This window comes from Eptatretus burgeri, unplaced genomic scaffold (genome assembly GCF_056783735.1).
Source record: "Eptatretus burgeri isolate ZD-2024b unplaced genomic scaffold, Ebu_testis_v1 Ebu_testis_scaffold_3159, whole genome shotgun sequence".
In the NCBI taxonomy this organism is placed as follows: domain Eukaryota; kingdom Metazoa; phylum Chordata; class Myxini; order Myxiniformes; family Myxinidae; genus Eptatretus; species Eptatretus burgeri.
The window spans coordinates 212,510-223,281 of NW_028225107.1; the positions used below are offsets into that span (position 1 = coordinate 212,510).

The window sequence follows — 10,772 nt, forward strand, 5'->3', positions numbered from 1 at the left end:
GAGGTGAGGTGGATAGCAGAGGGGGTGCGATCAGATACATGAACTATTGATACTTGCATCGCGCAAAAGATTGGCAGATGGAATTTAACTTGGGCAAGTGTAAGGTGTTGGAGATGGGAAATAACAACGAAAATAGAGATGACAGGATGCAAGGGTAATTTTGGAGCATGTCACACAGAAAGATCTGGGGGTGGAAATAGATCGGGGAGGTAAGCAGGCAGCACAGTGCCAGGCAGCTATTGGTAAAGCAAACAGGGTTTTAGGCTGTATTCGGAGGGGGACCAATTATAAATCAAAAGAGGTGGTGTTAACATCGCATAGGAATTTAGTGAGGGCCACATTTAGAATATTGTGTGCAGTTTTGGTCACCACAGTTCCAGAAGGACGTAGATGCCATAGAGAGGGTTCAGCGCAGGGCAACAAGATAGAATCCGGGCCTAGCTAGACTTAGCGATGAGGACCGGGTGAAGGAGACAAGGCTTTATTCACGAGAAAGGAGGTAGTTACGAGGAGATATAATAGAGATGTTTGAGATAATGAAAGGCACAGAAAGAATAAGCGCAGATGAATTATTCAACAGAGGAGACAGTGATCAGACCAGGGGCCACAGCTTGAGAGGAAAGAAGAGGAGAGTAAAGACAGTCGCAAGGCAGGGGGCTTTCACTCAGAGTAGTTAATGCATGGAATGGCCTCTCTGGAAAAGTAGTGGCAGCAGAAAATGTAGAAAAGTTTAAATTAGAATTAGAAAGGTACCTGGAAGTTATGGAGATAATAGTAGGGTCAATATGCTGACTCGCCCTAAAAAAAATTGCAAGAAAACGTTTTATGGTGTTTTTCAGTAGTGTTTGGCCCAGAGAACAACATATCAAGAGTTGATAAGACTTTTGGGTGGTTTGAGCATTGATGGGTGATTGTGCACATGTGTACGGAGTGCTGTTGGTGGGGGGTCTTGTCAAGGGGGGTTGTGTGGTTGATGATGTGTTTTTAACCAAGCCCATGCCACCTCCCCTGAGGGAAGAAAATGAGGGGAAAACACAAAAACTACAAAAAACAAAGAAACAAACAAGCCAAAAAAATTATTTCATGAATTAAAAACTTTTTTTTTGCATTTTCTTCCTTGGATATTGTGTGGTTGGGTTGGTGTGGTGTTCGTGCAGGCATGATGGGCTGAATGGCCTCTACCTGTGTTGGATCTCGTTGTTAATCTGAAGAAGAAGAAAATTCAAATCAAACAAAATTTCGGTTCAATTCAAAAGACACAGAACAAGTCGTCCAAGGAGTAAAACATTTCAGTTCCATTAAAGTAAAATACAATGAAATAGAAAAAATATCCATAAACAAGAGTGCTACAAATAAGAATCACACAATAAAATCAAACATAAAATAATTTATGACTGGAACAGTTACATTCAAAGTACACTGCCCCATGACAAGTAAATAAACAACATATATCCTCCAGCGCACGACATTGTCGGTGACTTTGGTAATGCCACTGTGCAGCAAATGGGAGCGGATTTGGGAGGGAGCGGTGTATAATAATCGATTAATTGTATGATTAAAATTAATTAATTAATGTTTAACATAAAATAATTAATTTCTTCATCAATTGTCGAATTGGCATTCCAAAACCATCACTGTTTTACCCGAAAGTGTAATTTTTGAAAATAAAGTAATCAAAAAAAATGAATAATTAATTGATTAATCAATCAATAAAAATACCCTTTCTTGCCAAATCGCTTGTTCACTGTCATGTCCAAATATCAGCCTGCTCGCTCAAAAGATGCCTGAGAAGTTGCCCGGATGAGAAATAAAATAAGTAAGGAATTAATTAACAGATAAAAATGAAGTAAATAATCAATGAATTGATTAATAAAAAAACAAGCCGGTAGGCGGACATGGTCAGTCGACTACCCAATAGAAGCTGACGTGATGGGCCCGTTCGATGGGGAATGACCTGAGGATTAAGCACAAGAAAATTCATGATTCCAGCTTCAAGGGTTAATGCTCGATTGTTTTTTCGTTAAAATATCCCCACGTTGAGGTTTTTCGGCCGTTGCTAGGCAACGGAGGGGTCCATAGCAACAGTTCTCTCTCACACATAACTCGGACATACCATAAACCTACCATACCAGTTTCACGTATATCTGACTCATCGTCTCTGAGATATAACGAACTTCATTTTTTTATTGTTTTCGACCAGGGTTCATTCAGTCTATTTTCTCCGACAGGTTTCATAGGATCCGGCTGGAAAATTTTTGGCAATATGGCTGAATGTACTTGCCCACAGTCGCTCGTGGCCCGATTTTTGATTTTCGAAAAAATTAATTTTTTATGATTTTTCTAAAATTTCAAAGTCCCGTTGCTCGGCAACGGTGGTGTCCATAGCAACGGTTCTCATTTGCACACAACTCGGTCATGGTATGAACCTACCAACCAAATTTCATCGAAATCGCCATTTTAAATACTGATAATAAGGGTAGAACAAATCTCAAAAAAAAATAATTTTTTTAATGTTTTTTTCGACTAGATCGACTACCCAAAATTAAAAATATCCTTCAGACACAAACAACTTGTTCACCATTGTGCCCAAATTTCAGCTTGCTGGCTTAAAGGATGGCTGAGATAATCACGCAGACAAACAAACAAAAAAACGAACAAACAAACAAACGGAGTGAAATCTGAGTTCACCCTTTCAGAGCATGTCATCACGAGTGCCGACAGCTCCCAGCAATGGCGACCTGCAGCGCCTGGAAATGGAAGAGGGAGAGGCAGTGTACAACAATAGGTAAATCATTAAAATTACACAACAGTCCACAATTAAGCGTTTAACAGTGGAATCTTGAAAGGAACAGGAGATTGTTTGTATCTCTGAGTTCTTATTTGAGCCGGGTGTAGTTATTGGAAGTTTCTGAGCCTGCAACTGAACATAATAAGTCGAGATTGGGGCAAAAGATGGCAATACCGCTCAGGAGTGAGCAAGGATTTAGCAAAGCAGATTGTAATTAAGTTCAGCCTGTCAGAAGGTGAGACAGCATTAAAATGTTCAAAAGTTCATCACAGGGAAAGATGTTCAGAAAAGCAATCATGCGTTGTGCTCTCTTCTAAATGTGTTAAATACATTGGGCTTGAGTAACAGTAATGCTCTTAGACCACACAGGTGCTCCAACTTCAAGCCTTGGATGAACATGCATTTTATAGATCAAAAGCAAATCATCAGCCTCAACTTCAATTTTCTTCTCAAAATATTAAGTTGCCATGAGGCATTACGAACAAGACGATGAACCTGTTGATCCCATTGAAGATTATTCCAGATGATAACACCAAGCAGTTTGAGAGAGGAGACAATTTCTCGTGGGGCATGATCAATCTCCAATTGAATCGGAGGTGGAGAATGATGAAGAAATTAAATCTAAATAAATTCACAATGAGTTTGATCAGTTTCATATCATTATCAGGACACCCATCAGAAAGAGAATCAATATGAGACTGGAAATGTGAGAAGAGACTGTGTTGGATTGAGACTGTGTTAGATATTTGAATCAAAAGTGACTTTGATACAATATCGACAAAGCTAAAATCAACGTATATGCAGTGATGAGATGAAGCGATCGCTGCATCATTCACCATTGCCATTTTGTTCCCTGCGGAACACCACGTTAAATCAACAGAAGTTGATGTTGATCCATGGTCTCGAACAGTTTGTGATCGATGTGATAAAAAACTGTAGATTGCAGGAAAAACGCACGAACAATACGAAGTTGGATCAGCCTTTCAACAGCAATAGTATGATTTACATGATCAAAGGCCTTCCTGAAGTCGATGGTGAACAAGTTAACAAAGTTGCCAGGCAGCCGACATGGATGCTGTCAAGTAAACTGACTAAGTTAATGCACCACTGAACTACCTTTCAGGTTGTCAAACTGTTGGTGGTCATTGCCATGTTGTACATCCCTCATCACCCAATCAGCAAGGAATCGCCAAAGCTGAAATACTCGTGCAATTTCAGGTGTGATATAGATCGGATGGAGTTGATCGCAATGCATAACAGGTGAACTCTTTAAAACAGCATACTCTCTTTAAAACGTTTTTCTACATTTGAGGAAAACATTGAAAAAAACAAAAAAAAAATTCATTCAGTGGTTCCGACATCTCATGAGCAAATTATTTTATGAGTCTTATAGAACAGCCATCTGGATGAATGGCTTTGGACGTGTTGAGTTGACGTGTGATGTAACACCAGAATTCAATCGCTCAATGATTGGAGGAAGTGAAGATGCTGGAAAATAAGGAGTTAATACAGATAAATTCAGAGGAGGTAAATCTGAGCAAATTTTGGCAAAATGTGAATTGATTTCATTCATAGATTCAAAGAATGATTTGTTACTTTCAGGATAAGAAAATGATTGCTTTTGAAATCCAGTTCAATGCATGATTTGTTTATGAAATGTACCTGGTTGTGTTTTTTTAGGTGTTCTTTTCGGTGTCAGCGTCGTAAAATCTTTTATCCAAGTTGTTTCCAGTCCACAGAAAGAATCATACCGGAATGTGAAATTCCTCTGGAATCCTCGTTGGTAGAAATTTATTTCCTGATAAAAACGTTTGTGTGTCACCAATTGCTGCCTTTTAGATCAGCATTAATGTACATTTAAATCCCCTTTTGTATAACTATTATTTTTACTTTCACATAAAATGTATTATTTTGTATCGGCATTCTTTTTGCAGTGAAGACAATAAATAGATTTACAAACCATTCTATGTCGTTTTCAGAAATTTAAAAATACAACTTCTACAGAGTGTGAAAACCTTTTTAGCTTTCAGCATGAACAAATGAATCTTCACTTTTCAAATATGAATGTCTTAAAAAATGCCTTCACTCTCATCTACATATATTTCAGAAAAACAATTGTAAAGCTTTATCCAAAGTGGATAACACCAACATCGTCAGCAATATAATATTTTCCTTCTTCCTTCGTTTCTTTCATCTCATCCTCATTTTCATCTCCACCTTCTCATTTATATCTTCTCCCTGCCAATGATATGGGCATTGTTAACCTCATTTTTAAAAGCAACACAATCATTAAAGCTCATAATTCATTAATTTCTCTTCTCAGTGTGGGTGTGTTTTATTTTCCACTTCCAAATATCACCTGCCGCTTTGCTGAGGGGAATACGAAGAGATGTGGCAGAGAGATGGGTAGGAGGAGAGAGACAGGGAAGGTGGGGGAGGGGGGGTGAGAGGAAGGAGAAAGAGAGACAGGTGGGAGACAGCAAATAATACCAAGGCTTACCTTGCCGTGTTTAACCCCCCGGAGATCTTTGACTGGTCGAGGGTTAAACATGACCATCACCGCCGTGCCTCAACACAAAGTGCCATTTCCTGTGTGTTTTATATTTTACGGCGATGGCTCCGCTTCACACAGGAGCGACAAAGGTTTCATCGGCTTGAACTGTGTCCTCCTGAACCAAATAGGATGGACAACCAACTGAAATACAACACAACGACTGTGAGATCCCAGGTACTGGAGAGCAGATTGCAGTCATTGTTGCTGTGTTTGCTTCTAGTCTTGTTTTTTGCTGTTGAGTTATGGATGCTTTGGATGCAGTTTTCGCAAGTCATTTTTTGTCAAGTTCGCTTCTTGTACATTTCCTTATTTTGGTGGGAGCCATCTTCCTGAAAAATAAAGGAGGGAGACAGGGAAGAAGGGAAACCGAGGAAGGAGGGAGGAGAGCGACGCCTCACCACACGTCACAATACACTCCGCGAGGGTTGGGGGGGGGGAGAGAAAGAGAGAGAGGAGATATATATATATATATATATAATATATATATATATATATATATATATATATATATACACATAATGTTCAGCAAGTACAATGTCAATCAGTCGATTGTGCTGTCAATATTGTAGCCTTGCGCTGATCCCTCTCTGTGGCAGGTATGTCCTTCCTAAGTTGTGGTGACCAAAACTGCACACAATATTCTCGATGAGGCCTCACTAAATTCCTATGGAATGTTAAAACCACATCTTTTGATTTGTAATTGATCCCCTGCAAATACACCCAAAAACACCATTTGCTTTCCCTTGAGCTGGCTCGCACTGTGCTGCATGCCTACCTCCCATATCTTTTCTGACAAGAAAGTGCCACCATTTTCATAAATGTTAGTCTCAGTGAGATCAGCCGAATTTTGAAATGATCGAAGTCCACCAACTTTTTTGGGATGGCGATAATATCCAAGATGTTGACTTAAGCCTGAGCAGGCATTTTCCCTTGTTTGAGAGCACGATCACAGGTTTTGCAGATCCAGATATTCCTCTTCACACTGGTATGCATGAACTTGGGGAGAAAGCCTTCCTTCGGTGCTTTGCTCCACTGACTGATGTTGAATTGCTGTACCATTTGTCAGTACATTCGACAATGACAGCGTAAACTTACGGAGTCACCACCTTGTTTGGTAGCAGCAATAAAAACTTCAGAAACATGCGTTATCCTTTCTGGACCAGAGTCTCCTCAACATTTCTTAATGGGACACTGGCAGCCACTTGACTGTTTTGGCCTGGACATCTCGCTGTATTTTCACCTCGTTTTTCCTGGTTAGACTTCTTAAAATGGTCTTCATTTTATAGTTTCAACAAAAGTCACACGAATGAATACCACCCAGGCTAAATTAATGATCATTATCAACAAGCATTTTTATTCACACAAATATCAAACAAACAATATCACCTCAAATCAGTGATGGCAAATCAGATCGCTTCAACATTTTTCTTCGAATGCTTGTTCACGAGATTGAATGGAAGTGCTTGATGGAATATCCAGTTTTCCTTATGAGGTCAATATCCGGATCCTGCATGCCATGAAAACAGAATCACAAAGTTGCACGCACACACACACACACACACACACACACACACACACACACACACACACACACACACACACACACACACACACACACACACACACACACACACACACACACACACACACACACACACACACACAACATGTTTGCCTCCATCGAAGGTGAACAGAGGTTGTATTTTCACCCCTGTTTGTTTGTTTAGCTGGAGCAGGGCATCTCAAAAAGTTGGATGGAATCGGACAAAACCTGGTGGATGAGTTTGGTCACGTTGTGTTGATATAACCTGAAGGAAGCAGGAGAAACGTCAGAACTTCCTGGAACTCCAAGAGCAACCATTTAAATCCAAAACTCATGCAGGCCTCCAATCCTTCCCTTCACATTGGCTTAATGATGTCATGCCCTCAACTGCACAGCACGTGGCCATATAAGTACAATGTGGCGAGACACCTCATTCCCCTCTCTCCAAAACGAAATATGCTATTACTCAGTTACAATGAAAAAACAGTTCGATGAAAATTAACTTAACTTGTACTCCTCATGCAATCGCAGACACACAGTATCTCAAACAGTCAAGTCCACTCACAGTATATTTAAATAGAAAACAGACCATACTCTGCACAGAGCATCAATGCTTCTGAAGCAGACTCCTGGGCTATTGGGCAGAATCATGGACGGGTTGCCACTCCGACGCAGGATACTCGAATGGCTCAATCATCCCAGCAAGCTGGTACTCATTTTGCTGACTTTGAAAGGATGACAGGCTGAGTCAACCCCACTTGGTATTAATTCAATGACAGAGCACGATTTGATCCAAGCCAACTACCCGAACCATTCATCCAACACCAGGCATATGCACTCAATACCGTCACTGCTAATCTGTCATCATCGTACCAATCCTGTAACCAGAAGTGTCAGTGGTAACAATTATATCTCGGTAAGGGTCAAAAAGTCCTAACCTGTGAATGATGAATTCTTTCACGGCAGCAAAAGTGGGATCAGCTGAATCAGTCCACTTGAAAGACACAACAGCTTGTGTATCACGTATCGGTTGGACAAGTGAGGCAAAGTGAGGGATGAATTTCACAAAACAAACACATTTCTATGTAAAAAAGATCTTCACGAGTGATGAATGTGGTGAAGTCCCGACTTTCTTCAGTCAATTCAAGTTGATGGTAAGTGACTTTTACATGAACTTTAGAGAATATAGTGGAACCTCGTAATTCACTCAGGAAAGTTTCAAAATCTTTGGTTTGGGTTATTTCTCAACTACATTGGAATTATAAACCTTTACAAGGTGAATACAAACACTTATTGCATTTTTTTTTCTGTGGAATTATGACTGGAGATATCCATTCAGAAGCTTAAACATGCTCGATAACATTCTGTTCCTGAAGGCACTTCGGCTCTTGTTCATTTTTTTATCGTTGTTTTCTGTGGACCCCCAAAGTGGTACCTTGCAGTTTGGTGAACAACCTCTTTTGTGGTGCCTTATAAATGCCTTCTTAAAGTCGAAATGTACTCTTGCCACTGCCATTCTCTCATCCACCCAATCACTCGAATCATCCACCCAATCAAAGAACTCAAAAACATTTGTTCGACAAGATCGACTGTAACTTTGGTAAACCCATGCTGACGACCTTTAATTCATTTGTATTTCTTTCAATGGTTCCTCATCTGCTCCCTAATTAATGTCTCCAACACCTTCCACACAAGTGAAGTCACACTACCAGGTCTGTCATTCCGCAATTCTTCACTTGATCCTTTTTTCAATAATAGTGTAACTATTGCTACTCTCCAACCCTACGTAACCTGTACAGAGTGCAGCGAGCTATTAAAGATATCCGTTAAAATCTCGCTTACCTGCTCAGCCACCTCCATCAATACTCTCAGGTGCATATTGTTGTGGGGCCGGATATTGGTGGTGAGCACGACCACTCGGGGGAGCAATAGTCGGCTCCACCGAACACCCGGAGTTGAGGTCGTGACCCTCGGATAAGTCCGAAGGTACAGGTCCCTTACAGGACCATGAATCGCCAATAATTTGACTGCGTGGAGTAGGGTTAATTGCCAACTTCAACATACCTAAATACCCACGCAGTCCAACTACCGGGGAACCACACCCTCGGCAGGCCTCGAGCGGAACGAGCCGTTACTGTGCTTGAACCGTGTGTAACCTGAGCGGATGGTTACCGAGGTCCGTCGGTCCAAATGCACAATTACGGCAGCAACGGCCTTCCTAATCCCCAATACGCACCGTGGCAAACCAATGGTAGAAAGGATAAGGACAAGCTGGTACATTCAACAAGAGGGGAATTTATTAACAATATTTGGGGACGAGGGAAGAGTTATCTGAATAAGCAAGGAAAATAATGTACAACAAAAAGCACTTAACAATTCTACTTATAGACGGGGCCCACAGACACACACACGCACACACAGGATACCCAGAAATAGATGGATCTCGAGGTCTTTATTACCCCTCCAGCTCGGAGGGAAGACAAGCTGAGGGAAAAGAACATGCTGGCTACCTGGCCACGTTCACGCGGCTCGACGTCTGCAGCTTCCTGGAGCACCAGTCGCCAACGAACGGACCAGGGCAGCCAAATCCATAGAAGCCGAATCGAGACAAGGTGATCTCCCGTGATGAGATGGTCGACCTCTTGTCGTAATGCGCCAGACGAGACCTTCGGATGCGCGCGATGCAGTCAGCCGCGGACCCAGACAGAAGCGCTTCGAGCCCACAGGATGTAATCTCTAATTCTTTCTTCCTTCCTTCAGGGCGCGGTCCGCTCGTCCGTGGCCTGCTCTCATTGGATGGACGGCGTGTCGCGGCTCGGCCTTCTTGCAAAGGACCGCCCTGGCTTTTGGTCCGCTCATCACCCATTGGGCGGAAAATGACGCATACCCTTATTTGGTACGCAGCCAGAACAAAACGCTTCCTGACCATATTTGGTGCGACATCCACACCACCTGGGATATGGAATCCACACCGCCGTGACCCACACCCATGCCGGCGAACGCGCAAAGAATGCCATGAGCAGAGTGTTGTTGTTGTCGTTGTGGATGTAAAAATCCTTACTATAAAATAATCCACAGTGCACATCCAATTAATCACCCATTAAACATAGGACGGGACCCTACCGAGAAACACATACTTACCGATATAACTGATCTATAGGACCTGGCTGTTGTGTGCAGTAAGCTTCCAAATTCGTAACAATATTATCTTCCCCGCAGCTTTCCCAACTCTTAGATTTCCTCGCTGTTCCTTGACTTTCTCCACTCCAACTTGGATCTTCTGCAAAGGCCCTTCCTCATGTTCTTGAAAGATAATCTCAGCTGTTGGCAATTCTCCTGACAATTCTTGTGTAAATGTTGAAGCAAAATAACTGTTTAATAAGCCTGCCATCTCACTTTCCTCACGAACCACTCCCCTGTACTATTCCTCAATGACCCACACTTGTCCTAACCCGTTCTTCACCCCTTATATACTTAAAGAATGCCTTGCCATTATGCTTTATATGCTTAACCATGTCCTCCTCAAAATGGCTTTTAGCTTGAGGCCATGTAATTTTCTTAAATTGCCTCTGCTTTCTCCATTCATAATATAATTCCAACTCTAATCCTGTTATTTTATACCAAATAAATGCCCTCTACTTCTCCTTAATAGCATTCCCTATCTCATGACTCAACCACCCTGTTCTCTTTCTGCTTCTTGTTTGACACCTCCTTGGAATGTACTTACTCTGCACAACACACATTTACTCCTGCTCCTTCAAAACTGCACAGAACTCTATGTCTACGATCCTTGGTGCAGAATGAAGAATCTACATATTTAGTAATCTCATCACCTCAAAAAAACTGTCTCCCAGACCTCATTCACACGAATCTCCATTGCTCTCCCC

General features: G+C 41.6%; 1 long non-coding RNA gene across 1 annotated transcript; it reads right to left on the minus strand.

Annotated features, from left to right (window-relative positions):
• Nucleotides 1-1,060: 1,060 nt before the first annotated feature.
• On the minus strand, nucleotides 1,061-8,408 carry LOC147006625 (uncharacterized). The gene is made up of 6 exons (XR_015054698.1): nucleotides 7,052-8,408; nucleotides 6,729-6,849; nucleotides 5,289-5,671; nucleotides 4,451-5,026; nucleotides 2,689-2,747; nucleotides 1,061-1,205 (listed from the first exon to the last, which is right to left on the minus strand). It is a non-coding gene; the product is annotated as an uncharacterized LOC147006625 (long non-coding RNA).
• Between the last annotated feature and the right edge of the window lie 2,364 nt (nucleotides 8,409-10,772).